Source organism: Nicotiana sylvestris, chromosome 11 (assembly GCF_000393655.2).
Source record: "Nicotiana sylvestris chromosome 11, ASM39365v2, whole genome shotgun sequence".
In the NCBI taxonomy this organism is placed as follows: Eukaryota; Viridiplantae; Streptophyta; class Magnoliopsida; order Solanales; family Solanaceae; genus Nicotiana; species Nicotiana sylvestris.
In genome coordinates, this window is record NC_091067.1 from 138202293 (window position 1) to 138215998 (window position 13706).

At 36.3% G+C, this 13706-nt stretch overlaps 1 long non-coding RNA gene across 7 annotated transcripts; it reads right to left on the minus strand.

Moving 5' to 3' along the window:
- Positions 1 to 2100: 2100 nt before the first annotated feature.
- On the minus strand, positions 2101 to 12881 carry LOC104215132 (uncharacterized). Of its 7 annotated transcripts, none has more exons than XR_011403931.1 (5): positions 12838 to 12881; positions 10108 to 11657; positions 9952 to 10013; positions 3975 to 4077; positions 2101 to 2492 (listed from the first exon to the last, which is right to left on the minus strand). It is a non-coding gene; the product is annotated as an uncharacterized lncRNA (long non-coding RNA). The 7 variants fall into 7 exon arrangements; XR_011403928.1 differs by lacking the exon at positions 12838 to 12881 and adding an exon at positions 11879 to 12831; XR_011403930.1 differs by lacking the exon at positions 12838 to 12881 and having other exon boundaries at positions 10108 to 10431; positions 11555 to 12831.
- Positions 12882 to 13706: the final 825 nt, after the last annotated feature.

The window sequence follows — 13706 nt, forward strand, 5'->3', positions numbered from 1 at the left end:
TGATTAGGATGAACAATGAAAAGTAGTATCATGTTAATATACAAGTTTTGAATTACATGCAAAGATTGTTTTTCTGTAAAATGGCATTATTTTTAGCATGAATATTTGTTTTGCGTATTATGCTTATTCTGAAAATCATGTAATAACTGATTATTTTGATGATATTTGATTATAATAATCTGAAAATTTTGTTAATCCATGAAAAACGCAAAAGTCACTATATGGCCGAATTGGCCAGAAAATCGAAGGTCAACATGTTGAAAGACTCCGATTGACCTGAAACTTGGCAGGTCCATGCGAAATGGTCTAGTGAGCAATACTCATCATCTTTGCTCATGATGCAAGCCATTTTGGACTTTCGGGTTCGTTTAGATTGTGTTTTGGATTTTTTTAATTTTCTGGAAATTTTTCAAAATATTTTTGAGTTGTTTTTAATCCAATGGTGGTAGGGATCATTTCCTATGGAATCCAGGGTTAAATTCTGGTGATATAATGTTTTTACACGTTGGCATAGGTCTTCTTCCATATCGGATAAAATCATTACGGATAATCACTAGGTTATACTAGTTGTTGATTATTTGTATTTATTCTCCATCTGAGTATGCATGTTGTTTCAATGGGACTAGTATATATTGAATGTTGATATTCACTTGACTTAAATTAACTATTTACTCTCCATCTGAGCATGAGCTGTTTAAATTCATGGAGTGAATAATTTGTCATTACATATGTATATTGCAAGAATAACTCTTTTTCCATCCAAATTTGTTGTTCAAGGTGCATGGGTTATATTTATGTAGTGTGTTTTGAATTTTAATATTCAATAACACATGACTGATTTTGATCTATTTATTTAATTGTCTCTCAGATTAACAATGACTGCTTTCAATCCCCTTACTGCTATTTTTACTCAAAACAAACTTGAGAGTCCGAATTATGCTAATTGGAAACGAAACTTGGATATTGCCCTAATTGTTGAAGAGTAAAAATTTGTGTTCGATGAGGTGTGTTCAGAAAAACTTGGAGACGATGCTACGAATGATGAACGAAAGGCTTACCGAAAAAGGGTTAAGGCTGATGAGATGGCGTGATGTTACATTCTGGCATCTATGTCAAATATTCTACAACATCAGCATCAGTCTATGGAGTCTTCTTATGACATTCTAGAAAATCTCAAAGAAATGTTTGGAGATCAGAATCGTGAGGCTAAGCAGACTGCCATGAAAGCTCTTCTGAATACCAAAATGGTTGAAGGTTCATCTGTTAGGGATCATGTTCTAAAGATGATCAGTCTTCTGAATGAACTGGAGGTCCTTGGAGCTAACATTGATAAGGATACGCAGGTTGAAATGATCCTACAGACTCTGCCAGACATTTTTCAGCAGTTTCGCCTTAATTATAACATGAACAAAAAGGATTTGTCACTTGCGAAATTTATTGAATGAGCTGCAGTCGGCAGTGACTATTATCAAGCAACAAGCTCCTCCCGTGGCATTGAATTTTAAAGCAGGTTCTTCTTCTAAGCCGAGAGGCAGGTAGAAGAATAAAAAGGCTAAAAAACTCTCTGCTGGTGGTAGAACTGCTGGTGTGAAGAAGGTTAAGGGCAAGTGTTATTACTGCAAGAAGCCTGAGCATCATAAGAAGCGGTGTCCGGCTTATCTGGCCAAGCTGAATAATAAATCAGGTGATTTACATCTACTTGTCATTAAAACTCTCTTAGCGGCTGTTTCTACCATGTCATGGTGTGTAGATTTGGGAGCCACTAATCGTGCCTGCGCTTATTTATAGGGGTTTTAGGTAACACGGTGGCTAAGTAGAGAAGAAATGAATGTTTATCAAGTAGATGGTTCTACAACCCCAACTTTAGCATTAGGAAATACTAGACGGGTCGTGCCCGTGCTATGCACAGGCTATGCCCGATATCTCAGTTCAATATTGATAATTTGTTTCTACATTAAACTTTCAACTCACTATTAACAACTCAAGTGGAGCAATGAAAATATGACTGCCATCTGAAAAATTGGTACTTGATACCTCGGATATGCAACTCAGGGTGTCTCGTTTGAAAATTTTGAAGTCCAGTCTAGCGAAATAGTGGCATTGCATCAACAGAAATATTTAAATTAATGCGATATCGACATTTACTTGTTGTACATTATATGTCTGCTACAAATGATATGTTAATTATCCTCTCTCTTCAAAAACGAGAGCTTGAAATAATTCAATAATTTTATTCTGCAACTCTTCAATCTCCGTACATTGGAGTGCTAGCAATAAGTAGATCTTTAAGAGCGATCGGGCGATGTAACTTCTGAGTGTAGACACTTTAAGGTTCTAAGATCGCTAGTAAAGATTAGTCTTCTACAGTTGTGCTAATCGGTCAGCAAATGTTGAAGCAACAACTATCAAGGCATTTGACATACTTTGGTTACCCTTAATCCACTTGGTTTCCAACTGCATCTTCAGAATATTCTAAATCTGATGTAATCAACCTACAAATGATTAAGTTATGCTTTAATTCAAATATTTTATCTAAAGAGGCAAACCAATTTAAAATAACCTCATCTATGCATGAAATTCATATTACCCAAACTCTCCAAAGAAAACAAATAGAAGTTGTAAAATAAAATCAAAAGTGTGCGGATGCAAAAAATTATTGAAAAAAAAAAACTAATAGAGAACGTTTTACATAATAGCTTAGAGAACCTAGATTCTTTCTAAAAGAATCTACTTAATATAACTGCAGAAACACTTGCACGAAAATCGACTTTGTAGTGGCATGAAACCTCTGCATATATGTAATGTGTTGGTTGTTACCAAAACTGGAAACAAACTAAGCCAATCCATTAAAGAGTTACGTCTACAACAAAATAGTTAAGTTCATTCACGAAAAGTACTTTAAGTCGTAAAATATGTTAGACTTCTTCCATAGCATCACTAAATCAAATTTAGCAAAGAAATAAATAATAGTAGGACAACCAAAATTGAAGTCATGAATCATTTTTTTCCTATTCTCCCTATGTAAAGGGCAAACTCGAAAAGGATTGAACTGTAAAATATCATGCAACACACGGCAATGCACTTTCCCAAGAAGTTAAAGTGCATTTACTTTCATCAAAGAGTTGGAAGTGCCCCAACACATTGAACTTTTCAGTATCCTTCTATTTCTATTTTTTGCAATAAAGTTTTATAGTCCATCTTAATCTAAAGATTTACAGAATTAATCAATCTGATTTGCTTCAGTCTATATAGTGCACAAACAATTTAGTTAAAAAAATCCTATATCGGATAATATTTTATAAGTGATTGATGCATCCATCTTCAAAGGCATATTACTGCTAGAATCAACTTACTTGCCATCAGTAGAAGATTTTAGGAGTGTGCACGGCAAGAGGTCCTTTTTTGTTGAGACCAAAAGTATTTGGAAACAGAGAGGAATCAAGCATGGGTAGAGGAAAAAAATTTATCTTACGACACTATGTTCAATAACCAGGAAAACGCTAGAAGGATATTGACAACTCTGAATCACTTATAAATAATAACATGGTACAATATTTGTCCCAACAGACTTGAAGTGACAGACCATAAAACTTTATCCTATGTAAGGAACAATTCTCAAATTCTTTTTGCATAAGAGAAAGAACCATGAATTATATGAAATAGTTGTCAAGGGGGTGAAAAAAGGATGACAAATTGATGGATCTCACAAGGCATTGCTCTTGTTGCTAAGTGTTTCCATTTCATTTTAAAGAAGTTGCAATATCCTTATTTGCATTCTTTTGAAACTTGAATATGGAGTTCATTTATTGTTGAATCATGTATCCAAAGTTTAAGAAATGCCTCATAAGACTCAGAAAAATATGCACAACACTTTATCTATGACACATATTTATTGTCACATTAATATGTCATCAGTCTTTGAAAGTTATCTTCTTTTCTTGCTACTAACATCTGAAATTTTGAGGCTCAGTTACCTGATGATAGATTTGGGGAAGCAATAGCAACTTCTTATCATGATAATCCTGAGAGTCGCAGCTTGCTGACATATTTCAAGTGCAAAGCGAGCATATTTTTTATCTGGATTGATGCGTAAAGTGCATGGTTCAATAATAATAGCCTAATCACATTAATACCATATTATAAGCTCAAATGTACCTGAGATTATTAGAATTAGCTAATAAATTCTCATGAAGAAAATTCAGTTGTCATTGTTTATGTATTTTTTAATCCAACTATTATACATCTAGTAACCACACTTCCATTAATTTTCCAAGAGTATCCAGGATATCATATGAAAAAGTAGTACATTCATGTAAATACTTTAGTGTTCTAACAGTGATATCATATGAAAAAGGAGCACATTCATGTAAATACTTCAGTGTTCTAATAGATACGATGTATAAAGGGATACAGTAATGAATAAAAGACATAAAGTCTTTTTATTGACAAAAAAACTGACAAAGGGCTATAGTAATTGCAGTGTTATAAATAGCGCTCGCCTCAACGCTAATAGCGTGAGACGAGGCGATGCGAGCAGCCTGCGCTATTTTTCCTCTGTTGCATTGCGATTGTAAAAGGCGAGCGCCTCTGCTTGTGTAGCAAGAGGTGCTATGTAGCGAGAGGCGAGCTGTGGCATCGCTTTTTGAAAAAAAGAACGAAAAAGGCGCAGATTAGGGCTTAAAACATTAGGGCTTGCAGTGATTTCACGTTTCTTTCTTCTTCAACCTTCAAACAACAGAGCACCCAAGTCTACCCAGCCTAGGTAAGCTTCTCTTCTTCTTTCTCCTCTCTTTCTTTCTTTTTTTCCTTCTTCTTCTGTAATGATCCGACCTGTTGTTTTAAGAATTTACGCCCCGATCCCCTATTAACTGCATTCCCGAGTTGTTTCTGCTATTGTGAGTTGCCGAGAGGAATTATCTGGAGTTTCGGAGAGTTTTGGGATACTTGGTCCTTAAATGAGAGCTTAAGTTCTCGAAATTTCACCGTAGTCGGAATAGTGTGAAGACGGCCACAGAACGGAATTCTGATGGTTCCATTAGCTACGTTGGGTGATTTCGGGTTTAGGAGCGTGTTCAGATTGTATTTTGGAGGTCTCTAGCTAATTTAGGCTTGAAAAGCCGAAAGTTAAATTTTTGAAGTTTTCGGTTCGATAGTGAGATTTTGATCCGAGGGCCGGAATGAAATTCCGGAAGTTGGAGTAGCTTCGTAGTGTTGAATATGACTTGTGTGAAAATTTCAGGTCATTCGGACGAGGTTTGATAGAATTTTTGATTGAAAGCATAATTTGAGAGTTTTTGGAATTCTTAGGCTTGAATCCGATGTAAAATTTGTGTTTTGATGTTGTTTTGAGTGTTATGAAGATTGGAACACGTTTGAATGATGTTTTAAGATTGATTGGCATGTTTGGTTGAGGTCCCGAAGGCCTCGGGTGTGTTTCGGGGTGGTTTCGGATCATTTCGGGCTGTTTTGCAATAGCTGAAGCTGGTATTTGGTGTTGTTCTTCGCGTCCACGAGGGTCCTCTCACGTTCACGAAGAAGGATTTGGCTTCTGGGATTTTGTTCTTCGCGTTCGCGAAGAAGAAGAAATTCTGTTACGCAGGTCTTACTTCGGAGGCTCATATCTCTCAATCTAGAATGAATTTTGAGATGATTCAAAAACAAAAGTTGTAGAACTTTGAATCTAGTTTCCAAAAACTTATTATATTAGTCATTTGGATATATAAAGCAAAAGTTATGGCCATTATACTAGAGGCTATCCGAGAAGAGTTTGGAAAATGATTTTTTGAAATTTTGTTCTTCGCGAACGTGAGAGGAGAACCGCGAACGCGAAGAACAAATCCCTGGGCAGCAGAATAAAGTCCAAACCCGTCTCACTCTTCCATTTTTGGACCAAGGGAGCTCGGGTGAGGCGATATTTTGAGAGATTTTCAAGGAAAACATCGGGGTAAGTGTTCTTAACTCAATTTTAGTTAAATTACTCGAATCCGTCGTTGTTTTTAACATTTAATTGGTGATTTTAGTTGGTAAAATCTTGAAAACCCTCTTGGTTTAATTTGAAGATTTGAGGGTCGAGTTGATGTCGGATTTTGGTAAAATTGATATGGTTAGGCTCGTGGTTGAATGGGTTGTCGGATTTTGTGAGTTTCGTCGGATTCCGAGACGTGGCCCCACGGGCAAATTTTGGGTTAATTTCGGATTTTGTTATATTTGTATTTTCATATGGAATTAATGCCTATAATTAGTATTGACTGAATTGAATTAAATATGGCTAGATTCGGATCGATTGGAGGCCGATTCGAGGGGAAAAGGCATTTCAAAGTAGGATTTTTCTCGGATTGAGGTGAGTAATGATTGTAAATGATGCTATGAGGGTTTGAAACCCCGGATTGCACATCGTAGTGCTATATTGATGTGAGACACACGTTTGATGACGAGTGTATGGTCGTATACTATTGGGAATTGTGACTTGGTCCATCCCGCATTGATGATTTTACCGCGTATTTGACTGAGCCTTATTTGTTTTCATTATGCTTTGGGATAATTGCCATATTTGGGCTTCGTACCAACTATTTGAATCCTTCGGGGATTTTTACTACCATTTCCTCACTGTTTTAACTTATTACTTGAACTCAGTTCTGTTATTTTTCCACTGTTTTACTACTCAATCATTTTACTCAGTTTTGAGATTTAAATGATATTCTAAATTATGTTTTGGGCTGAGAAATGTTGTTTTACTATTGCCCGAGGGGCTTGTGATGATTTTGGACTGATTAAAGGCCGAGGGCATAGTTGTGAGGATACACTGGTACTGATATGAGGCCGAGGGCATGGGATACTTATATACGCCACGAGGTGGCTTGATTGATATGAGGCCGAGGGCCTAGATTTGATGCCACGAGATGGCTTGATATTGTGCTTGGGCCGTAAAGGGCCCCTCCTGGAGTCTGTACACCTCCATTGAGCGCGGATACCCATTGTGATCTAATATTGAGCCCGAGGGGCTATTACTGTTCTGATATTGAGCCCGAAGGGCTGTTACTGATTTGATATTGAGCCTGAGGGGCTATTACTGTTCTGATATTGAGCTCGAGGGGCTGTTACTATTCTGATATTGAGCCCGAGGGGCTGGTACTGCTCTGAGATTGAGCTCGAGGGGCTAGTACTGTTCTGAGATTGAGCTCGAGGGGCGGATTTGTTGATACCATGCCCGAGGGGTGAATTTCCATTTTGTTACTCACTTGTAAACTACTTGTTTTACTTGTTGGAAAAAGGGATTTTCACTTGATTTCTCACTGCTTTACTGTTTAAAGTGATTTTACTGCTTCAGTATGGAATGCCTTGTGTTTTTACGTGATTTTTTTTTATCTTCAGTCATTATTTATATTTATTACTAACTAGGTCAGAGTACTCACATTACTTCCTGCACCATGTGTGTAGATTCAGGCGTTGCTGGTTCCGCTTCTGAGTGTTGATTCCTCTAGTTTCAGGTGGCTTTCAGGGATTACGAGGTAGCTGTTGACGTCCACAGCCCTGTGGCTCTATTATATTGTCTTTTATATTCCTTACGGACATGGTACTAGTTATTGGATTTAGCAGAAGGCGACTCCGAGCATTTTTCGGTTGTTACGGGGTTACACCAAGGGTCTGCGTTCAGTCCTTTCCTATTTGCCCTGGTGATGGATGCACTAACTCATCATATTTAAAGAGATGTGCCATGGTGCATGCTATTTGCTGATGACATAGTTCTAATCGATGAGACACGAGGCGGCGTCAACGAGAGGCTAGAGGTTTGGAGACAGGCCCTTGAGTCTAAAGGCTTCAGGTTGAGCAGGACGAAGACAGAATACCTCGAGTGCAAATTTGGGGCCGAGCCGACGGAAGCGGGAGTGGAAGTGAGGCTTGACTCTCAAGTCATTCCTAAGAGGAGTAGTTTCAAGTACCTTGGGTCAGTTATTCAGGTGATCGGGAAGATCGACGAGGATGTTACACACCGTACAGGGGTGGGGTGGATGAAGTGGAGGTTAGCGTCGGGAGTCCTGTGTGACAAGAAAGTGCCAATGTTACTAAAAGGTAAGTTTTATAAAGCAGTGGTTAGGCCTTCCATGTTGTATGGGACCGAGTGTTGGCCGGTTAAGAACTCACACATCCAGAAGATGAAAGTAGCAGAGATGAGGATGTTGAGGTGGATGTGCGAGCATACAAAGATGGATAAGATTAGGAATGAAGATATTCGAGAGAAGGTGGGCGTGGCCCCTATGGAGGACAAGATGCGGGAAGCAAGACTTAGATGGTTCGGGCACATTCAGAGGAGGAGCACTGAGGCACCGGTGAGGAGGTGTGAATGACTGGCTGTGGTGGGCACAAGGAGAGGTAGAGGGAAACCTAAGAAGTATTGGGGAGAGGTGATCAGGCTGGAAATGGCGCGACTTAGGATTACTGAGGACATGGCCCTTGACAGGGAGTTGTGGAGGTCGAGCATTAAGGTTGTAGGCTAGGGGGAAGTTGTGAGTATTTCTACAGCGCACTAAAGTGAGACTATCCAGTTAGGAGTTAGTCTTAGGATGCTACTGGTCAGCTACTGATGCAGGGCTTTATCTGCTGGATATTATTATATCTTCCATCTTTTTCGTACTTCCTATATTTCTTATATTGATGTTATTTTTATTTTATGTTATGGTATGTTATTTTATGTTATTTTATTATGAGTCTATTGATAGTACTAAAATATCGTCTCTTGTCGCTTTCTTAAGCCGAGGGTCTCCTGGAAACAGCCTCTCTGCCCCTCGGAGTAGGGGTAAGGTCTGCGTACATATTACCCTCCCTAGACCCCACTAGTGGGATTATACTGGGTTGTTGTTGTTGTTGTATTATGACTCATAGATGCTCATGACTTGTGACACCCCGGTTAGGGCTGTGTCGGGCTGGATTTCCACATTTTTATCTATATTTTCCGCTATTTAGTATTATTAAACCATGTTTAGACTATATTTGTGATAATTAACTGCTTTAAAAGATGAATTGGGTTAGACTGGCTGGCCTTGTCTTCACGAGAGGCGCCATCACGACCGGGTTCGGGGTTAGGGTCGTGACATCTTCTTTTTATTTATTGCTCTGTTTTTTGCCGAGCAACAGTGCAGAACAGAGAGTCTGTCTGTTACTCTGTTTTTTTTCGTTTTTCTTTTCTTCTGATCTTCTCTTCATCTTTCTAATTTTTTCCTCTGTTTGTTGTCGAGCAACAGTGCAACAAAAAAAGGACAGAGAGTCTTTTTATTCTCTGTTTTTTTCCGTTCTTCTTCTGGTCTTCTCTTCTTCTTCTTTTTTTGTTGCTCTATTTTTTATTGAGCAGCAGTACTGTGCCCTGTTTTTGTAGAGGCAGAGGCAAAGAACTTCTTCAAAACTTCAAACCTGAAATTTCCTCCTTTTTCAGTTATAGAGTAGAATTAATTGCATATTGTGAATTGATATATTTATTAATATATCATTGTTATTGAGTTTTTAGTTATATATATAATATTTTATTTTTTTGTATAAATTGTCGCTTCACATAAAAAAGGCAAGCACTTTGCTGCGCGTCTATCGCCTCATTGAAGCGGGCCCTCTTCGCTATTTGTCGCCGCACGCTATACAAAACACTGGGTAATTGCACCTTGATCAAAATGTAGGGCACACTCAAAGATTTTATATTTTCTTTCTCCTGATAAACTTCACGTGAAGAATGTTATATAATCAAATCTTTAATATATTTTTAAACCTTAAGATTTTGAACTATGGAAAAAAATATTTTGTATTTTGTAGTGAAACTAAGAATTTTTTTTCACCAAAGAACAGTCTTTATTGTGAAAAGTACTATTATACGAACTACTTTTTGTTCAAAGTAACTATCTTTATTGTGAAAAGTACTACATGAACTTCTCCTCAGCAAAAAATAATATTGTAAAAAAAATTAATTACCTTTTAGACAGTTTCAATCGAGGGAGAAAACATAAAGAATCGGTTGCCTTCAAATTACCAACCTGTTACATGCAAGGGAACAGAACATCATCAAGTTTGTCCGTGCCAACCCACAATGATAAAACGATAAGTAGAACTGTCTCAGTAGAACTATACCTGATATTTTAGGCTTCTCAAATTTCTCAAACAATAAATCGGTGGATTAAGCACATCTGATCAACTGCTTGTCTGTTGAGAAGTAGCATGAACTTTGCATGGGTATTCAATTATGACCATCAAATACAATCATGTTCCACAAGTATTAATGAGCCATCTCATTAATATATCTTCACTATTATCATCAACACTTAACTACCAAAAATACATATTTTAGCAATGAAATAAGAGTTATTGCGTAGAAATAGAGATATTACCTTCCAACAGAAGATCGAGGCCATTCATTATATAGATCAAAAGGTAGACTTCGCATTTTAGGAGAAGCTATTGACAATTGACACGATACCACAACATGAATATGAATTCATACATCACATAATATAAAGATTAATAATAATATTCTAACACTAATTATCCAAAAGGTAGATAAAACACATGAAATCGCATAACTCTGCGGCACAAATAAACTCTGAATTCAATTTACCACCAAGATGTTGTGGTTAAGCCCGGTGTTGTCAAAGGGGCACGCTTTAGCCCTGAAGCTCAAAAACGCTCACGGATGGTGCTTCCTCTCGCTTAAGTTGTGCTCTAGTGTATGCAAAGCACTAAGGCGTGAACACTCATTGCCCATGAATTCTATTTTGAATGGAACGGTACTAAACAACAAATATAATTGGCAAATAAGTATATTAGTTATTAAGGAAAAGACTTACTTTTTCCCTAAATTACATATATATTTTTATTTTTTTCCTTTATTCCACCTTTTTTTTTTACTAAAACCCACACTTCAATTGCGTTTTGCGCTTAAAGCCCCAATACGTATGGAATGTTTTTTAGAGCTTTTCGCCTTTGACAAAACTCGTTAAGCCAATCACTTAATTCTGTAGTACAGAAAGTTGAACCATAATATTGTTGTAACTATTTACTACTCTATATATTGAGCATGATTTCTTAAATCTCCTTATACTTTTATACTATAACATCAACTAAACTTTAATTCCAAGCAAGAAACTGATAGATATATAAACACAAATGTATGGTGAAAAATATACCCACATCTAATAAACATGATTATACTAAAGAATGTGGAGTACAACTTCAAAGTACAAATAGGTATAAACGAATTTCTTGCTCAATAAGACTAACCAACAAAATATGAGTTAGTTTGTGCTCTTATAGTAATCATGTTTTCCCTAAATGTCACCAAAGATCACATAGACACATAGAAAAGAACATAACAGAAGTTTACAATGCGTCATTATATATGGTTTAGCAAGTTAGTAAATTTTCTTTTTCCTTCTTCACATTCTTCTTTGGAGTGTGGATCTGATGATTCAAGACATATTTCACATAACTTTGAAGAAAGGAATAATTTGTTCATAGTTACAAAATACTCCACACAACATGAAGCAGTACCAAAACAAAAATGAAAAGAAGAAACAAATACCAGGAAAAAAGAAAGTAAGAATAATATCGACTTGCATTCTTCTCAAACCTCCAATGCAAATTCCTTCATCATTTTGTTGTGTGACATGCCCAAGTGCCCAACCCTTGAAACAAATGACTTTGATATCATATTCACTATATGTAGCTACAATAACTTTAAAAAAAATTATAACGCTTTGTGCATCAGTTAAATAGCCATGACCAGCATCATTGCCACATTCAAAAGAATGAACTCCTATTTGTATCAATCATGAATTGAGCCCAATAATAGATCTTTTCCAGAATAGCATAGTGCATCATGAGATATGCACATTTTGATGTTTACCATGGTTTATTGATTATGCATGATGATTCCTATCAATTGATAGTAGTTTTCCTGTTCATCGAGTCAGCTCCTCTCAAATTCGCCAATGACTTTTTTCTCGATCAGGTCATTGGTTTATGCTTGTCATGGTTTCAAAACAGAAGACCACCCCATGTCTGTTGCAATGCATGAAATACATTGAAATAATGAAGAGTTTAAGAACCAAATAGTGCCTCGCAAAAGATTTCCTTATCAAACACCTTATGTGCATACCTCTACAACTGTATGGTAATGGTGAGAGGTATTTATAGGAATCACATATTACACAAAACTCATAAGAGAGAGAACAAAAACTGGAGAGCAGAAGTATCTCACTACTTTAGATCCACTTTTTTAAGAACCAAGAAATCAAATCTAAAGAAAATCAGAAAAATAAACTTTTTGAATTCACCTTAAATAGGCAACTTCAAATAATAAAATTTGCACACAAAAACACCGTTACACAACCAAAATTAGAAACAAAAAACACGCACCTAAGTATTTATTTCCAAGCATGCATATGAAAATTAGATAGAACTTCTGACATGTATGTAGATCTAGCAAGAAACTATTCAAAAGAATGTAAAAACAAACACAACAGAGGCTGGAACATTAGTATCAAGCAAGTGATAAAATTAGAAAGAGACAGAATCCATGAAATTAAAAAAAATAAAAAATAGGAGAAAACTCAAATCTCTTAAAGTAGCTAAGCAAGAGGAAAATTGCAGAGAGCGAAAAATCTAAGATATGAAGAAAATCAAATTGGATCTATCAACATCACATCACCAAGAAATGGGTGCAACAAAGAAAGAAGGAGAATGAAGTAGAATCTACTAAAAATCACAAGGACAGTAGAGTTAACGCCATAAGCAACCACAAAATTTTTAAAATTTAAAAGATTGAAGAACAGAAAAAGAGTAGAAAAAAGCTGAGATACTCACAAACAGAGATGGTCTTCTAAATAAGAGATAAATTATGAGTTATGATGTACTACTATAGACTATAATTGAATGTAAGTGCAGTACACGTGGTTAATTTGGTCAAATTAATAGTAGCACACGTGTCCCTTGAGAAGGTATAAAGAATTACCTATTTACTCTTAAATTTTTTGAAATTGCAGTGTTCGTCCCAATGTTCGTACACCATAAGTGCGGCTTCTAAATAATAGTAACTAGTATTTCGTTTGGTAGTGATAGAGTATTAGCTTTAAAAGACACAATATATGTAGAAGGAATTTAATTTCAGTTTCTAGTGCTATGAGAAATAGTTATGACATTAATTTTCATGATATTGATAAATGTGTTATTAGTCATAATAAATGTTATCTCTCTTCGACTACATTGATTAATGGTCTTTTTATTGTTGACTCTATTTCTAAACCGTTATAACCTAAAGAACTGAATTATATTAATTTACCAAATAAGAGAAAACGTTCTTCTGAATTGAGTGAAACATATTTATGGCACTTGTGTTTGGGTCATATAAATCTAAACAAAATTTCAAGGTTGGTTAAGGATGAACCTTTAAGTTTATTAAAAGTGGAAGCACTACTAACTTGTGAATCTTGTTTAGAAGGAAAAATAACAAAACATATTTCCCCTCAAAAGGAAATCGAGCAAGTGATAAATTAGAGTTAATTCATTCTGATTTGTGTGGTCCAATGAATGTCCAAGCAAGAGGCGGTTTTGAGTATTTTGTGACTTTCACAGATGATTACTCAAAATATGGATATATTTATTATCATGACCCCAACCCCGAACCTGGTCGTGATGGCGCCTGTCGTGAAGACAAGACCAGCCAGTTTAACCCA